Raw genomic sequence first — 19,675 nt, forward strand, 5'->3', positions numbered from 1 at the left:
AGAATAGTTCAAGTGATGAGGGACTTCAGTTATGTGGATGGGTTGTTCTCATTAGAGAAGGTTGAGAGGAGAGTTTATAGAAGTGTTCAAAATCATGTCGAGTCTAGACAGAGTAGATAGAAACAAGTCCCATTGGTGGCAGAAGGATCAAGAACCAGAGGACATGAATTTAAGGTGATTAACAAAAGAACAGCGATAGGAGGAAATAAAAACAGAAAGTGCTGTAAATACTCAGCAGGTCTGGCAGCATCTGTGGAGAGAGAAGCAGAGTTAACGTTTCAGGTCTGTGACCTTTCATCAGATTTTCAGCATCCGCAGTACTTTGCTTTTATTTTAGCGATAGGAGGAAATTTTTTTTATGCAGCGAATGGTTAGGATCTGGAATGCACTGCCCAAGAGTGTGATGTAGGCAGTTTCAATCGGGGTTTTGAAAGGGAATTGGATAAGCACCTGAAAAAAAAAAATTTGTAGGGCTAAGGGGAAGGGTGGGGGTGTGGGACTAGCTGAGTTGCTCTTACGAAGAGCTGGCACGGGAATGACAGGCTGAACAGTCGCCTTCTGTGCTGCAACCATTCTCTGATTCGAAGAAAAGGTTTGATTTGCAAGAAGAAAAATTAGAGCACACTTCTCTTTTACACTTGGATCTTTGGTTGCAGGTGTTTTTAGATAAATACTTTGCCATGAAGAACAGAATAAAAACATAAAGAATTTCTGATGCTAACCATGATAAGTCTTCACTGTACTTCTCACACAAATTCTATTTAGACTGCATCAAACTGCAAAGGCATTCATGCTGGGAATATCAATGACGCACTTATCCTGATGCTTAGTAAAATTAGAGGCATTGATCTCACATAAATCAACTGGAGTAGAGATGGATTAGTCAGCTAAGGAGCAGAAATTGATGACTGGGATCGAGAAGAGAAATATTCACAGACACAGTCTATCAGTAAAGCTTTCCCTGCATGTACAGAAATGGGATAAAAGCGGGAATTTAGGATTAAATCTAAGGCTACACACTGGAAGCTAAGACCACCCATGGTTTAAAATGCAGTTACAGCAGGGACACAATTTTTTTGACCAGATGCTGGAAGGCGTTTGCAGGAAAGAGAAGCAGTACTGGAGTCAACTAGTGGTACAGTGGTATATACTGTCTGCTCATCACAAAAATCAGCTCTAAATTCTAGCCCTGAAAGTGCCTTCTTGTTAACTACGAATCCTAAATCAAATTAGCATGAAAAATCACAGCCCAGTTTTTATAGGCACAAGTCTACAGTATAAAGATGCTCATAATTGAGCACTAAAGCACTCACATGATGAGGGACTACAAAGAAGACTAGTTACAGTGAAATGATAGTGATGGGAGTCTGAGCACAGGTAGAGCCTAAAGGATTTTACACTTCTTAAATTTTTATTATGCCTGACTTGGAAATGCAGTGAACGTAAAAAGTAGAAAAGTGTTCCATTATCTGGCATTCTGATGACCATAAAAAAAATACATTTTTTTTTAGAAAAAAATTCAGAAATGAGAAATTACAGGAGACAGTTTAACAGTATATTTCTTCCTGGCTGCTGCTTATAATCAAAAGAGTCAGGAGCAACTTACTTCCTGCCCAACAATTGGTGTTTTTCTGCAGGAACATGATTGGTTCTCAGAGGCACAGAATGCTCGAACTGTCCAAAGCTGATGCTTTGTTGCAGTAGGAAAAGATCATATTATAAATTGGTCAGCATTTATCTTCTCATAGTTATCAAACCAGCTCCATATATAACTAATATCTAACACATTAGATACTTTACTTTGAAAGAGAATATGGATTGATCGAGAAATTTCTACTATTACCCTGAATGTGCACACTATGGTAGGTGCCTCGTGTTATTTCTTGGTTTCAACAGAGAAGAGGAGCAGTTATAAAGTTACCAAGCTTATACAGCCATATTTTATTCCTACTTGTTTTGGATTAGTATGTTTGATGAGCAAAATAACAGCAGCGTTTCTAACCTAGAATCACTAAGACACATAATAAGCTTTGTAAAGGAGCAGCATATAAAAGTGGTCAAGTGTTTTTCCAGAGAATTTGGGGGAATCAGAACATCTGCAGACAAATCCCCAGTGGCCTTGGGTATCTCCAAGAACACAATTCCAGCATGGAATAGATAGTGCTGAAAAGCAGGTTGCCTTAGCTGCTGAATGACATATGGTTTGGGATGCAACTAAAAATAGGTGCACAGCAAAAGATTAAATCTTCAAACAGCATATCTATATTTGGCACAGTCACAGCACACTAGAAAAGAGAGTGAATTCATTCTGAAGACTATCTGAACTGACCTGAAGATAAATATCTATACTGACTAGTTTACTGGTACATCCACTCCAGCTACCAATGTGAGGCTACTGGAAGTCAGTTTCAAAGTTAAATGTTATGTATGGTTTTTACTTTAATGCATTAACACAATATCCATTCCATAGCATCTTTATGTAGATATCTGAAGCATTCAGGTGCTTCACAGAAGTGGAGACACATACACAGATGCTAAAGAATTGGAAACAGAATAGGGGAATATGAGAGACAATAGAGGAGAATGACAGGAATTAGGATCGCAGATCTGACTGCTGTTTGATACTGGCTAGAATCTAAATTTGTATGATGATAATGCCAATCTTAGGTGTGGGTCTTGATGTCATGAGTGCTGATTCAGAGCTAGTAGTTCATGGCAGTTCTGGTGACAGATTTTGATGACTAAGTCTCATAAGTGACATTGGACAACTTGGGACTTCTAGATGAGCTGTGGTAGTTCAAGCTGCCTTATATAGGTCCTTCCACCATGCTGAAGGTAGATTTACGTCATATAGTTGTTAAGGAAACTGAAATTTGAGGAACAATGTCTGGAAAGCTTTACCTGGCAGCTAGGTATCCAGGTTGCAGGGCCTGGTTTATACAGAGTAGCTGCTGAAGCTCCACACCTCTAACTAATGAATCACCATTTGATGAGGGATGGAGTGTATCCATCTATGGTCAGAATGATGATGTCAATATACCAATTGGACCTGGGTAGAGTCCAAAATGACATGTCTAATACAAAAGATGTGAAGCATGTGGCAAACTCAATAATCCGATACCTGAGCTAGAAATGTCATCAGCACTCCAGAGTACAGTTAATGATTGACTAAACAGTCTGAGTCATTGACTGGGCAGGTAGACCAGTCACTGCAGTGGAATTCTTCCCACTCAGTTCCAGACAAGACAAGCAAACCAATACTTGAGTGGGTATGCTGGTAAAGCAGCAAAAAGTTCTGGTAGGCTTTGCAGCTTTAACACTGACTCTGGGGACACCTGAAAGGTCGGTAAGCTTACGTTCTTATGCAACCTGTACCTCTGGAATTATGTAGGTGGTGTGTTGCCCTACAAAGAGATGGGTGAATACAAACATAAACTCTGCTAATGTGATTACTCAGTGGCTTAAGTTTGTAAATTTTTTAAGTGTGGTGACAGGTTTCTGTGCGTCATACACTTGACAAACTAAAAACAAATGCCAAATGTAGTAGAAAATGCAAGATAGAATCTGATCATTTATCAGAAAAAATACTGAATCCCCTAAGTAAACTGACACAATAACCCATAAGTCAAATGGTACAAGAATTCGGGCGTTTGCTATTGAATATGTACAGACCAGGATTTTTCTGTATGGCTCAATCTGCAGTATGATTATGGTGGGGTGAGCTTTTTCCCTGCCATCGTAGCCAGCATGTGTCACCGAACTGTAATTATTTTTGTCTGAGGATTAAAACAGTGCACCTTTAAGACAGAGAGAAGTTTTTGATTTCTGGGGCACAATGTGCCACAGCTGCATTTTGTTACCTAGGCAACAGCAGAAGAGAGAGATCACATGGTATAATGTTTCGATTTGAATGTGTAGAACTGGCAAAAACTGGCTGAAACCTGACTTTCCAGTGAAGCGTTCTGAAGAGAAAAGAGCTATCCATTCTCTCAGCAGAAATTTTACAAGGAGCTACAGGCCAAATTAATTGCCTGAAGAGGAAATAACTCTTTTAAGAAACCATTTGTATTGCTGAAGGAACTGTTGATGCCTACTGCAGTTGAAGAGTTGAATGCCTATTAAGAATCGACTACTGCCTCAAATCCACATGAAAACTTCGAGTAGTCTTTGATTATTTTCACATTAGAATACCTCATCCATCAAGAATGTAACCTACAAGACTTATTTATTTATTCTTAAGAAACAGCTACTTTTTAAAAACATCATTTTTAAAACCGGTTAACTACTGTTATTTTTGAGTGTATGTGTGTGAATGGGAGAGTAAGGTTAAAATAAGAAGTTATAAGGTCTTTAGACATAGGTTTATCTTAATAGTGTTTAAGATTTAGTTTTAATAAATAGTTAATTTATTGTTGTCTAAAGATACCTAGATTCCGGGGGTTACTGGAGCGTTTAACTTTACTGTTTTTCGGTTGGGTGGAAAAACTTTAATAATATGCTGCGACCTGCGGAGTGACGGAACTGAATTGACAGTGCATTGCTCCCACCGCGGTCGTAACACTTGTAATTTCAGCAAAGTGCCAGGGTTACTTGCACTTTGGAACTTGTCATTGGGTTGGGCAGAATTGGATTGGTGGGGTGAGAAATGGCCATTGTTGGAGACAGATGCCTGCAGCAGGCTGAAGGGCCAGGAAGGTTTGAAGAAAACATTTTTTTCAAAGGAACAATGAATGGCAAAATGTGCTGATGTAGAGCTGCCAATGAATTGTTCTTAAATCCATTTATCACCTGCTTAGGTCCACTATTTCATCTCCCTTAGAAAAGCTAGAATTTAAATATTGCCATATATAATGTCAGCATTACCAAGATGATAATGATAGAAAATGTGACAAATGACATAACTGTCATTATTGCCTTCATTTCAATAAATCCGCCTGTATCTGGGCAGGTTCTTCAAGCATCCAACAGAAGTCATGTTGGCAGATCTTTTCAGTTTTACAAATGGGCTCATGCCTTACAGAATGGATCCTCACCAAAATTTCTACCTCACTTGCAACTAATGCATTAGAACCATGCTTACAGTGCTTAACAAACTCAACATTGATATTCTGCTTAAGTCATTAAATTACTTTTTCAGTACAGGTTAATCAATTCAATAACTACTTTTTTGATGTGTGAGTTTTAGTGCTAATCAAGAAGAAGGCTGTTCATGTTGAGAAATGGTAAACTTTCCATTTCAGATACTCAGTATAAGTATCAAATACTTCCAGTTCAGGTACAGCATACATAGATGAGCACCAAGTCCCTTTCTCATCACACCTGTCTTTGCTGACCTACATTGACTTCTGGTTCCCCAAAGCCTACAATTTATATGTCTCATGCTTCTGTTTAAAGCCCTTCATGGCCTTGTCATTTTCTAGCTCTGTTATGTCCTCCGAGCTTACACCCACCTGGAACTGTGGTTTTTATTCAGCTCCCAGAGGCAAAACTTACATTTTAAGGGGCCCCGCCTTCTTTTTTTTTCGGTTAAAGATAAATTTAAAATGATTTTAGAAACAATGGTTATTATCCAGATTGTTATGATCCTGTAGTTTTTTTTCCAGGAATGCAGTGTGCCTTTAAGGCTGGAAAAGGAGCAGTACTGCTTTAAGGCAACAAACTCCAGAGACTGAGTCAAAGAATGCATTCTCGTTACCCCGGGATATAACCACTCAGAGACTGAGTTAAAGAATGCATTCTCATTGCCCCGTGATACAGCCACTCAGAGACTGAAGATCGAGAGATACAATGCTACAATTTAATTTTGAACTGGCTTATAATGGAAACAGACTGTTCGAACTCTGAGACACAGACAGCTGAAAACAGCATATACTGAAGGAAATTAGAGCTCTCTCTCTCTTGGTTTATTTAAACCCTTTTTATTATACTCCCAAAATTCTGATGTCAAGCCAGATTATTTTCTTAGAAGAAAATAACCAAATTCCTTTAACTACTGAACTGTAATTGTTGAAATTCATCGCTGGACAAGAAGAGCATCAATTCAACTGCTGAATTTGACTATGGACTGTTCTACTGTTGAACATTTTTTCCCCCCATCGGACGGCTGTGAGGACTTCAAGCAACCTTGAACTATTCCACATCGGAAGATTTCACTTTGGCAGGAGCGTAAATATGCAAGGACACTAATTTTTCTATTTTAAATGTTGTTTACATCTTAGTAGTGTTTAAGACTAAGGAGTGTTTAGTTTTTCTAAGTAAACAGTTAATTTGTTGATCTAAAGACACCTGGTTTGGTTAGCCTCATTCGGGGGTTAAAAATGATATGTTAGGTGATCTGTGGAGGGAAGGGACTGAATCAACAGTGCATTTCTCCCACTACAGTCAGAATCGTACATTTTGATTGGGGGCTTTGACTTGAGCAGTCGGTCGTAACAATATAAGCCAAGATTGTTCTCCTTAGAGCAGAGAAGATTAAGGGGAGATTAGATAGAGATGTTCAAAATTATGAAGGGTTTTGTTAGAGTAAGTAAAGATAAGTTCTTTCCAGTAGCAAGAGTGTCATTAACCAGAGGACACCAATTTAAGGGAATTGGCAAAAGAACAAGGTGGCAAATGAGGAGAATTCTTTTGTACAGTGAGTTGTTAGGATCTGGAATGTACTGCCTGAAAGGGTGGTGAAAGCAGATTCGATAATAATTTCCAAAGGATACATACTTGAAAATGAAAAATTTGCAGGCTTTGAGGAAAGAGAAAGGGTGTAGGACTAATTGGATAGCTCTTTCAAAGACATAGTACCCACACATTAGGCCTCCTTCTGTGCTATATGATTCTATGTTCTATCTATGATCTCTGTACAGATGGTCTAATTATATCTGGATATCTGTCCAGAGTTGTGTATCAGCAGCTGAAGTTCAGCCAAATATTGATGTTGGCCATGAAGTGGAGGTTCAGACATGAAAGCCAATAAAGGTATGGAGCTCCTTGTTGATTTGAAAAGAACAGCTGTTAATTTTTGTTTAGGATCACTGGGAAACTTATCTTAATCTCTGGCTATGTGAGATACCATGATGGGATGCTTAGAGGAATGACCAGGCCTGCACAACACAGCTTGAGTCAAGTCATCTGTGGTTCTATTATTGCTTTTGCTGTTCCTATATAAATACCTGAGATTCCCCATGACTCTGCAAATCTCAGCTATACTTCTGGAGAAAGATACTGATTGGGCACCAACTACTCCTCTATAAGGAAGGATGGCAACATTGGAGGATGTGTGAGTTTCAACTACTTTTGTGTACCTGCTGGTGGGCAGTTGCAGATGAATGCTTCACAGAGGTCTGAGGATAGGTTGATCCTCCTTCTCAGTCAAAAACCTGAATGAGAAGAAAAGAAAATTAAGAAGATTTGAAAACTGTGTCCTGACATAGAAAATACTGTGCAGCAATATAAGAGGTTAATATAGCTATGGACAATGAATGTTGCTAAAATTATAGGCGATCTTTATATAGCATACAAGCAATTACCACCATACAATACTCTACTAAGATTTTGTGGCACTCATTTTAAAAATCTTTCTAGGGTTAGATCCCATGTACCTATTATTTTTAACATATATCATGGAGTTGGTGGAGCCACTGTTATGTTTTTGAACCATTTCTTTTAACAGTTTATTTCCAGCTTTCTTCCCTTCACCCCCCTGCCCCCCCATTGCCCTTCCCTGGAACACAGTTCCACAGGTTCTCTGCTATTAGCACAGTTCTGGTCTCCAAATTTACAATGAAGATCCCAGAACTGAGAGATAATAATTATCAGGAAATACTGAGCGGGCTGGGCTCTTTTCTCTTGAAAAGAGAAGGCTTGGTTATGACCTAATAGATGTCCTTAAAATTATGAAGGGATTTGATAGGGTAGACATGGAGAAGATGTTTCCACTAGTGGGGAGTCCAGAACTTGGGGTCATAAATAAAAGATGATCACTAATAAATCCAATAAAGAATTCAGAAGAAACTTCTTTACTCAGATAATAAAAAACAAAACATGCTGGAAATACTCAGAAGAAGTCCTGATGAAGGGTCACTGACTTGAAACGTTAACTCTGCTTCTCTCTCCACAGATGCTGCCAGACCTGCTGAGTATTTCCAGCATTTCTTGTTTTTATTTCAGATTTCCCAAATGTGCAGTATTTTGCTTTTGTTTTCTTTACTCAGAAAGTGGTTCGAATGTAGAACTCACTACCACATGACTAGTTGAGACAATTAGCTTAGATGCCTTTAAGGGAAGCTAGATAAATACATGAGGAAGAAACTAACACTATATGCTGATAGAGTGAGATGACGAAAGGTGGGAGAAGCATAAACAATGGCATAGACCAGTTGGGTTGAATGTTTTTTTTTTGTGCTGCAACTTCTATATGTAACTAGATTGAACGTAATTCATATTAGGCTTAAGGAAGCCTTTATAATATATTACATCCGTTTATGTCACAAATGACATCCTATGTGACTGTGAATAAGGTAAACTATCCCTCCTGATTCTTCTCATTGTATCTGCAGCCTTTGACATGGTTGACCACATCACCCTCCTCCAATTCCTCTGCACTGTCATCCAACTAGGTGGACTGCTCTTACCTGGTTCCATTTTTATCTATCTTATTGTACCCAGAGTATCACCTGTAATAGCTTCCTTTCCTGCTCCAGCACCATTACCTCTGGTGTCCCCCAAGGATCTATCCTTGGCTCCCCATCTCCTATTTCTCATCTACATACTGCTCTGAGCCGACATCATCCGAAAGCACACGTTAATTTTCACATGTATGCTGACGATACCCAACTCCACCTTGCCCCCACCTCTCTCGATTCCTCCAAGGTTGCTAAATTATCAGACTGCTTGTCCGACATCCAGTACTGGATGAGCAGAATTTCCTCCTGCCTACAAGGCTTCATTAATAGAGGTATTGAGCACAAAAGCAGGGAAGTTGTGCTGAATCTGTATAAAGCTCTGGTTAGGCCACAATAGAGTACTGGTTCCAGTTCCAGTCACAATATGAGGATCTTTGAAAGAGTGCAGAGGAAATTACCAGAATGATTCCAGGGATGAGGGATTTTAGCTACAAGGTTAGATTGGAGAAGCTGGCACTGTTCTCCTTGGAGCAAAGGAGGTTGAGGGGAAATTTGATAGAGGTGTACAAGATTATGACAGGTTTAGATAAGCTAGAGCAGGGTTACATAGAACAGTACAGGCCCTTCGGCCCACGATGTTGTGCCGACCCTTTAACCTACTCTAAGATCAAACTACCTACATACCCTTCATTCTACTATCATCCATGTACCTATCCAAGAGTCGCTTAAATGTCCCTAATGTATCTGCTTCTACTACCACCGCTGGCAGTGCATTCCACACATCCACCACTCTCTGTGTAAAGAACCTACCTCTGACATCTCCCCTAAACCTTCCTCCAATCACCTTAAAATTATGCCCCCTGGTGATAGCCCTTTCCGCCCTGGGAAAAAGTTTCTGGCTATCCACTCTATCTATGCCTCTCATCATCTTGTACACCTCTATCAAGTCACCTCTCATCCTTCTTCGCTCCAATGAGAAAAGCCCTAGCTCCCTCAACCTTTCTTCATAAGACATGCCCTCCAGTCCAGGCAGCATCCTGGTAAATCTCCTCTGCACCCTCTCTAACGCTTCCACATCCTTCCTATAATGAGACAACCAGAACAGAACACAATATTCCAAGTGTGGTCCAACCTTTTCGCGTGGGGGCCACATTACAATTTTTGTCTTACTGGGGGGGCGAGTGAGACAATTTCGGAACGATAAAGGCATTAAAATTTATCTTACTATTAATCACAACAACAACAAAGCTGCATTTTTGTGAAGAAGCTTCAAATAAAACTAATATGTTGACTTACTTTCTGGTCACTATGTTGGACACTGATCTAGCAAAATACCTGGCATTTTTTTGCTTGCACAAGTAGTCAATGTTTGCCCGCACACTTGTTGTAGCAATGCAGAGTATCCTGGTAGATGTCATTCTGTCAGAAGTGATCTTGAGCATTCTTTCTCCCTCCCTCCCTCTCTGCCCCCCCTCTCTCTGCAATTCCCCTCCCTCTCTGCCCTCTTTCTCTCTCTCTGCCCCTCTCTCTGTCCTCCTTTCTGTCCCCCCTTCCCTCTCTCTCTCTCTCTCTCTGCCCCCCTCTTTCTCTCTGTCCCTCTCTCTCTCTCTGACAGTTGCAGAGAAAAAGAATGCTCAGCAAATCGTTGATTAGTTTTTAAAACAAATCTCGTCAGTTTCATAGCTGTCAGATCCTGACATCGGGAACAGCAGTTTCTGAACTTCAGACAGATTCAGAGATTTTTAAAGGCCGCTGGAAAACTCCGAATCTGTCTGAAGTTCAGAAACTGCTGTTCCCGATATCAGGATCTGACAGCTGTGAAACTGACTTGCGAACTTTTTTAAAAAGCCGGTCTGACAATGTGGAATTTCTCATCTCCAGTCACAGACTCTTGGAGAGGATGAGGAACGGCCCCTGTCCAGTTTACATCCGCAGGTCGCATGGAAACCTTTGATAGGCCGGATCCTGACCCCCGGGCCGTATGTTAGACAACCCTGAGCGAGACAAAGAAAAGCTGTTCCCATTAGCTAATGATACAAGGACTAGGGGACACAGATTGAAGGTTTTGGGCGAGAGATGCAGGGGGGAATGTGAGGAAGATCTTTTTTATGCAGCGAGTGGTAATGACCTGGAACTCGCTGCCTATGAGGGTAGTGGAAGCAGAGAAGATGAATGATTTCAAAAAGAAATTGGGCAGGTACTCGAGGGAAATAAACTTACTGGGCTACAGGGATAGAGCTGGGGAATGGTTCTGATTGGATTGCTCTACAGAGCGCCAGCATGAACTCGATGGGCTGAATGGCCTCCTTCTGCACTGTAATGACTCTATATGACTGAAAGGCAGTAAATTTCTTTGAGTGTGTCTAGGTTAGCTTTCTGCAACAATACGTCCCAGAACCAACATGGGGGCAGGACATATTAGATTTAGTAATGAGTAATGAGCCAGATTTAGTTATCAGCCTAACAGTGCATGAACATTTATCTAATAGTGATCATAATATAATCGAGCTGAACCTAATGTTTGAAAAAGTGAAACTCAAAACAGCTACTAAGATTCTAGATTTAGGTAAGGTTGACTTCAATGCAATGTGACAGAGACCGTCCATGATAAATTGAGAAAATTTGTTAATGAGTAAAACAACAGAAGATCAGTAGGAGGTGTTCAAAATAATTTAATGTCATAAAGAACCAGTTAATACTCCGAAGGGGCAAAAACTCTACTTGCCCCAAAAAAAGTCATGGACAACTGAAGAAATAAGAGACAACATAAGATTAAAAGAAAAAGCATACAAAAATGCAAAAAATAGCACAGATCCTGGCAAATGACAGCGAAGCAAGGAACAGCAAAGTATGACAAAATAGAAAGTACAAATTACAAAAGGGCATATGAAAAGAAACTTGTGAGGGACAGCAAAATGAACACCAAAAAACATTCAAAGTTATACCTGAAAAAGGAGGTCGGGAGCAATGTGGGATCGCCATGGCTGCTATCTACCTTCGCTGCTCATGCTCTGCTAACAGCTCCCACTTCCTGGGTAACACTTGGCACCACCAAATGAGCCTCCGGCCCAATCAGGGCATTTACATTTGATGATTGCATTGCATGCACGGGGTCAGGACCCAGAAATTATCCGGGCAGCAGGTTCCCAAACCCGAATTGAAAACCAAGCCCCTGTTCTCAGGAAATTACTAGACTCTATATTGAGGATAGGATGACTGGACACCATGAACTTTTCAGCTGATTAGAGAAAGCCAGCATAGATTTGTAAAAGGTAGGTCATGCCTTACAAATCTGTATAATGTTTTTGAAGAGGTGACTAAAGTAGTGGACAGAGGAACGTTATGGATATTACTTTTAACGATTTCCTCAAGGCAATTGATAAAGTCCCTCATAAAAGGCCGTTAGCTAAGGTGTAAGCTCATAGAATTGAAGGAAAATTACTGACCTAGTTAGGAAATTGGTTAAGCGGCAGCAGACAAGAGCAGCAAGAAAGCAGGAATAATGGGTTGGTTCTGTTTGGCCAGATGTAACTACTGTTCCACAAGGATCTGTGTTGAGGCCTCAAGTATTCACCGTATTTCATAAAGACTTAGATGATGGGATAGAAAGCCACATATCCAAGTTTGATGACACAAAGATAGCGCCATTGTAAGCAGCGTAGATGGAAACTTACATTACAGAGATACTGATAGGTTAGGTGAACGGGTAAAACTGTGGCAAATACATTTCAATGCAGGTACATGTGAGGTCATCCATTTGGTTCCAAAAAGGATAGAATGGGGTACCTTCTAAACACCTTGAAACGGAGGGGGGAGTTTAATGGAGGCAACAGGAGTCTTGGCCGCTGGCTGGAGAGCCAGCGAGAGACCTGCATTGCCTCCTTTGTGGAAGGCCTGCCACATTCCAAGTAATCGGGCACTTGAGAGGTCACCAGTGAACCCTTCCTGGGATCAGGCCCCCCGGGGGCGGGAAGTTCTGCCTGCCAAGGGCTGTCAGCCAATCAGAGGCCAGCAGCTCTTTTGCTTGGCAGCTGAGCAACCCAGGCCACGGTTTCGCAGCGTGAGGGTCGTGGGTGTGGGGGAATGGCAACCAAGGCAGGAGGGTGGTTCTCAGTAGGCCCACCCTCTTCCTGATGCCGGGTCCCTCAATCAGACACTGAGTGCATTTGAACGCGGGACCGCGCCCAGGAGACCAGAAGCAACCCCGCAGGGGTTTGCATGTCGTGCTCCCTGCGTGACGACAGGCCTGCCTGCCATTGGATTAATACCAGCATTGGCTGGAAGAGGCCTTTAATTGGGCATTAATTGCCCCTTAAGGGCTTCCATTGGCAGCGGGACAAGGCGGCTGTCCATGGGCCTGCCCACCATGGACTTAATCAGGGTGGATGCGGGAAGGTGATGGGGTCCCTACCCGTCACCATACTGCCCAATTAAATGCCCTCCCTGCCTCACCAAGGGGAAGAGCATAAAATACCCCCCAGAGGAGGTCCAAAGACACTTGGGTATCCAGGCACATCAATCATGGCATGAACAGTTACAGAAAATAATCAAAAAGCTACTGGAATGGTGGCCTTTATATCTAGAGGACTAGAATATAAGGGAGTAGTCTGGGTTTGTCCACACTTGCAGCACTATGAGCAGTTTTGGGCACCGCACATTAGGAGGGGTATACTAACTTTGAAGAAAGTGCAGCATAGATCTACTAGAATGATGCCTGGACTCCAAGGGTTAAATTACAAAGAGGGATTACACAAACTAGGTAGTATTCCCTGGAATTTAGAAGATTAAAGGTTGGTTCAATCATACGTTTCAAGATAGTAAGGGGAACAGAGAGGTTAAAGAGAAATTATTTCTGCTGGTTGGGGAGTTTAGCACTAGGACACATAGTCAAAAAATAAGAGTCAGACCTTTCAGGAATGAAATTAAGAAACACTTCTGCACACTAAGGGCTGGATTTTGTTCCCAGCCCAACGTCGGGTTCCGTGGTGGGGGGTGCTGGGAGATTGAAGTAGCAGCGGCCCACCATGGAGCCCATTGCCGCGATTGCTGGGCCTGATCTTCCCAGTGGCAGGGAAGCTCCATGGCGGCACCTCCACTGCTCTGCGGCAGGACTATGCTTTAAATACTTAAATTACCTGTTTGCATACATTTAATGGAATTCACTGCAATGCTACCAAATGTTTCCAAGCTTGACCTACGGCGTTGACGTGCCTTCATGTTCCCGTCTTTGAAAAGCTGGTGCCACCCGGGCGAGAGTCCTCAGTGCCTGAAGGGGTTGGTAGGTGGTACCCTGCTCTTATTCGTTTTTGCAGCGAACTCGGGCATTTGCATTAAATTTAAGTAGCCAGAAATGAGGGGGGGGGTTGGAACTCTGCATCCATTAGTCATGTATCAGCAAGGTGGGGTGGAAGGAGTGAACTCTGCATTGCTCTGTCGGCAAGGGGCAATGAAAGAGGTGAATTCTGCATGTTTTGCACAGCAGAGTGGGTCGGGGCAAATTCTGCATCTTTGGAACTGTCTGCAGCCTTTTAAAAATGGTGCCAGCTCCTGCTCCCGTCTCAGGTGACGCCGTTCGTGGTGTCACTGAGGCCTGCCCCCACCACATGATTAGGGGGTTCGGCCACCATGCATATGTTAACGAGCCAACGAACACAAAACGTGGAGACGTGGCAGTGCACGGTTTGTGCATGTCAGCCGCCATTCTTTTCGCCCGCCGCCACTCCTGGCGGTGGGACAACAAAATTCAGCCCTAGATGCTTGAAACTCTCTTCTGCAAATAGCAACTGATACTAGATTAATTTTAAATCTGAGATTTTTGGTAACCAAAGATTTTAAGGGATATTGGGCAAAAGTGTGTATATGGAGCTTGATCACTGATCAACCATGATCTCATTGAATGATGGAACTCACTCGAGAAACTAAATGGACTACTCCTGTTCCTATGCTCTTATGGGAGGGAGAGATTATTGGAGAAATTCAAACAAAGAGTTTTGTGGATGAATTGGGCAGAAATTTGAGTTACAAATGAGAACAAAAAAATACACTGGACAGATATATCAGTAACCTCAACATCAAGGTGATATTCAGCCCAGTATGGCACAAAAGAACCCTTGCAAAACTGAGGTCAATGGAGATTCGTGGAAAGGAGGTCAGTGGCCGGAGTCATTGCTGAGACAAAAGATGATTTTATGGTTGGCAGGGATGAATCATCGATGCCTCCAGCGGACACTAATGCTGGAATTCCTCACAGCACTGTTCTTGGTCCAGCCATTTTCAGCTACTTAATTAATGACTTTCCCTCTGTTATAAGGTCAGGAGAGGGGCAATTCACTGACCAATGTTCCTCAAATAATGGAGCAGCTCACCTCAGCCTACAGCCGGATGCAGATAACATCCAGGCTTAGTCTGACAAGTGGCTGGTAACATTTGTGCCATATAAATGGCAAGAAATGTTCACCTCCAAAAGGAAATGATTCAACAACCTCCTGTAACCTTCCATGGCACCAGCATTGTCAAGATTCCCACTATCAACATCCTGGGGGTCATCACTGACCAGAACAACAGAAGAACTTCTTCTATAGTGTGCCTTTCATAACCTCAGGATGTCCCAAAGTGCTCCAATGATCCCTCAATGCCTCACTACAAGGATCAAATCAGGAGTGTGTGGAAAGATTCAACACTTGCAGGGGTGGGTGCAATGTCATGCAATTCCAGCAGGTGGCAGTATAACACAATCACAGTCATGAGCATGGCAAAGAGTAAAGACAAATTCTCCTGCCTACAATGGGCTGAATTTACTGAGCCTGTCACCATTCCTGTTTCTCACATGGCTGGCCACCCCACCGCTATCACATGGCAGCAGCCATTTTGCATAGTGGAGGCGCAGGGTCCCCTCAATCACACGGCAGGGGCGTGGGGCGAGATGCCGATTGTGGTGTCAAATGACTCTGGAGCAGGTGCCGGCGCCATTTTTAAGGCCTGCCAAGCCCTACTTTCATTGCTGCCTCAGTCATTTGCAGCTTCCAGTGCACTACTGAAAATGATGTTGGACTGACTCCTGGACCCCCCAAACCCCTGAAGGAGGACAGAACAGGATGGCCGAGCCAAGGTTGGCCTAAGGTTTCATGATGGTTCCTGAAAATTCTCCTCCAAGCTGCAAGGGAAAGGTGGGAGGTTCTCTTCCCCAATGATGGCAAGGAGAGGTCCTCCTGCCTGACCAAGCAAGCCTGGGTGGAGATCGCTGAGGAGGTCAGCTGCCATGGGGTCACCCCCCCAGAACTGGGTGCAGTGCTGCAAGAGGATCAATGACCTCCTGCATTCTGCCAAGGTGAATGTTCCCTACCTCATTATTACTGAGTGCAAGTGGCTATGCAGGAGCAAATGGGGTATGGTAACAGTAACACTGCCACGGCAATGGCAGAGAGGGTAACGCATCACCTCATCCTGACAAATGCATGGTTGCATCACAGCCACTGGTCACCTTCTTTCACAGCTCACCCCCATTAACTCTCCTGAGATCATGTAGCAGCATGAGATATGTGAGATACCCCATTAGGAGACACAGGGCTGACACTAGCAGAACTGTTATGTTGATTTCTCTGTGAAGTATGATCATCTCCCTCTTTCCACTTGCAGGACAAACGGGCCCACAACAGGAGGGAGACATCCTGGACAGGCGGAGGCATTCCGGATCTTCGACCTCTCAGCAGAGATGCAGAGGCTTTGGAATTGGCAGGGACACAGGGTGGCCACAGCATATCAGATGGAGAGACTGGAGTCCTTGCGCAAGAGAATGAGAATTGGCTTCCAACACCACACAGATCACTTCTGGAGACCCCCATGACACATGGTTGGCATGTCGAGATCTGCACAGCTTAACTCACATGTGTTTATGTTCTCTCATGCAGGTCGGCGGCCGCAGGAGACTCTAGCTGAAGGGGGCTAGCTGGCACCTCTGACGAGCAGCACTCAGAGGAAGCACCATCCCATGACTCTCCTGCACCTTCCACCAGCTCAGACACATTCATCTTGGTGGTTTCTGCTCAGCTGTAGAATCAGGGCCACAGCTGGAGAGAGGACCATACACACACACCCGAGCAGCTGGCTGAGGCTGAGACAGCCGAGGCTTCTGACAGTCAGAGGACTGTGGGTGTCCAGGCCCATGCTGAGCCAAGGCTGATGATGAGCCTCTTGTGTTGACAGCACAGGGAATGCTGGAATTGCAGAGACAGGTAAGGCAACATCTGGCAGAGATGCCACAGGCCATGCGCAGCCATAAGTGGATGATGCAGGAGTCCATCCATGCCATGATTGCTGCCATGCCTAAGGTGTGTGAGTGTATGGTTTCCTCCATCGAGAGCTTGACGACCCTCAAAGAGAGCCTGATCCCACAGATCTGCGCAGACCTGCATACCATCACCTTAGCCATGAGCTCGATGCAGCAGTGGCAAGGTGAGAGAAGGACAAGGCGCCTGGAGTCTTCTCCAGCTCCTCGTCCTCCTATAGTCAGCATGGAGATTCAAGCAAGCCTTCAAAAAGGAGGAGGGGCTGGCCTCCACAACTGGGGGTTCCCCTCAGGGCACTCCAAGCATGGACAACAGCTCCTCAGCCCCTCCACAAGTACAGAAAACCCTCAGGCAGCTGGGGCCTTCCAGGCCTCAGGCAGTCAGAGGACGGCTGCCGATATCATCATAGGCCAAGGGGCAACCTGATCAGTAGCCTACCTCCAGCCCAGCTGCTGTCATTCAGATCACATCTCGTAGCAGCTGCCACAAACGTATTCAGAAAACCAACTAGCTACACTTGGGGAGTCACAGGTATCTGCCATCTGAAATGTATTGCTTAATATAAAGTTATTTTGTTCACGTAATTGATGATCATTGTGTTGTACCAGTCATTATTCCATTATGTTTTAATTGTGAGCTGCTGACTTCACCCTTCCCCCTTAGTGGAATACCAATGTAACCACAGCCCTCATTAAAATTTGATCTCCCCGGGATACTGCCACAGTTTGCAGCTGGGCGTGAGTCAGGGAACACAAATGGAAAGGAGGCGACAGACTACATGCACTAAGGTTAGTCTTTATTGTTTTCTCTGTGAGTGGGCATCAGGGAGGTTGGAAGCTGGTGATTATGAGATTGTCTCTTGCCTCCTTGGCACATCGCTCAATCTGCCTGGCCTCCGGTGCAAGGGCTTCAATATCGAGTGACGCTTCATGCTCTCCCTCCTCCACATCCTCCTCATCGGTGGAGGAGTGACACTCAGGCGTCTCATCATCATGTAAAGCCTCCCCCTTTGCAGTGCTAGATTGTGCACAGCACAGCAAACCACCACGATACGCGAAGCAGAGATGATACTGCATCGGCAACTAAGCTTTTGAAACTTCTCCCAGCGGACTCCCCAGTGCTCACCCTTGCTGATAACCGACCCTCTTATCCAGCAGTATGGGTGACCAAACGTCTCACACAATAATTTGGTCACCCAATACAGGCGCCCATACCCAAGCGGCCAAGTCCCCACCCCCCCATCCCCTAGCAGAGAATCCGAGACCCTGACTCCCCTTGCAGAGCCCACAGCAACACAGTCCAAAAATGGCTTCCAATCCCCCCTCTCCCCTATGTGGTGTTGGTCATGGCTGTCTCACTGTCGCAGCACTGAATCCTTGCCTCGGTGCTGCCAGTTTTTAATAGACGTGAACCTGAAGGCACTTGAGTTCTGCCTGCCGTCCACTTAATCCCAAGCCCCCACTGAATCACGCCGAATGAGAAGCTAATGTCCGTAAAGCCAGTATTTTACAAAGTAAAATAGAATCCTGTCGCGTTGGGGTATCAATGCCACCTTGGCGCTATCCCACCGCTGACAAAATCCGGAACCGACATCACAATACCAGATTTCCAGGCAGACACTTCTGACGCAATTCTCCGTCCCCCTCACCACCATTCCCGTTTTAAATGGTCGCATTAAATTCTGCCCAATGTCTGCATTTTTCTTGGAAAATAATGTTGAGAAGCTGAAAATCACAACTGCCCAGTTGAAAATCCAAAATGTCGAATCTATTTCAAAATTTATAGAGGTATTACATATGTTCAAATAACAATCCGGATGATCCTACTCAAAGACATACCGCAAAGCAAAAAAAACTGTTGTATCGTCATTAAAGTAATATCATTTGTTTGCAAACTGCTCTTTTAGTGCAATAAGTGTATTTATTTTCTTTTGGCCTATCCTATTTGATATGGCCATTTCTTCTGCAAAGGAATGAAGAACCTGAATTTCTGATCAATAGTATTTTTAACTACCACATGCTAGAATAAAATCACTTTCCACTGCAAACTAGGGTAAGTCCACGGTTTTAAACCTTCGACATTTAATTGTATTTATATATTCTTCTTCCCTAATTTCATTTTAATAGAAAGAATAAAAGTTCAATCCATTTTTTATCTATGTATATATATATATAGCTATTGTCTTCATCCCTACTTAATTAGACTGGCCTCTGTTACCCTTTAACCTGCTCAGAATGAATAGACTCTAGCCTTACCAATATTTGCTTAATCTCCTCCCATTGTTCTATTGCAGATTTCACAATCGTTGTTCTGCTCTTACTCACTTTTCAAAATTTATTTTGAAGTCTGACCTTTTGAAGTCCAATCTTTTCATATCATTGGTCCTGAAAATCTGTGGGGATTCTGCCAGAGACTCAATGTACCTCCAGCGGAAGCCTGGCAGAAGCCAGCAGAAAATGGCAGGTTGCAAAAGGTTCTGACTATTTCCAGTATTTTCTGGCCCACCTTACATGGGATGGAATCTACTGAAATTTACAGGTTCCACTTTCCCAGATGGTTCAGGATCCGACACAGTACTGGATGTTGCCGCATCCAGTGAGATGAGGCGTTAACACCTGCAGATGGCCTTGATGCAGTGCAGGGAATCGGAAGAATGGATGGGTCCCAGACCAAGCCAAGGACAAAGAATTGTAAAGTTTAAAAAAATCTTGATTACCTCACTTGTGCAGGGGGTCGACAAGGATGTGGCTGAGGAGTGATCTGGGTAATCCTTCC

General features: G+C 43.4%; 1 protein-coding gene across 8 annotated transcripts in view; it reads right to left on the reverse strand.

Moving 5' to 3' along the window:
* LOC137369239 (guanine nucleotide-binding protein G(I)/G(S)/G(O) subunit gamma-7-like) overlaps window positions 1-19,675 on the reverse strand; it is a 361,449-nt gene that overhangs the window by 251,552 nt on the left and 90,222 nt on the right. For 6 of the 8 annotated variants that reach the window (XM_068030143.1, XM_068030144.1, XM_068030136.1 and 3 more), the window contains exon 2: window positions 7,296-7,370. The exons of 1 other annotated variant lie outside the window; for it this stretch is intronic. The gene's annotated coding sequence lies outside the window, so the exon portion shown is untranslated. Of the gene's footprint in view, window positions 1-3,672; window positions 3,695-7,295; window positions 7,371-19,675 lie in introns of those variants that run through there. One more of the 8 variants, XM_068030138.1, reaches the window with a different exon arrangement.

Source organism: Heterodontus francisci, chromosome 4, assembly GCF_036365525.1.
Source record: "Heterodontus francisci isolate sHetFra1 chromosome 4, sHetFra1.hap1, whole genome shotgun sequence".
Taxonomy (NCBI): domain Eukaryota; kingdom Metazoa; phylum Chordata; class Chondrichthyes; order Heterodontiformes; family Heterodontidae; genus Heterodontus; species Heterodontus francisci.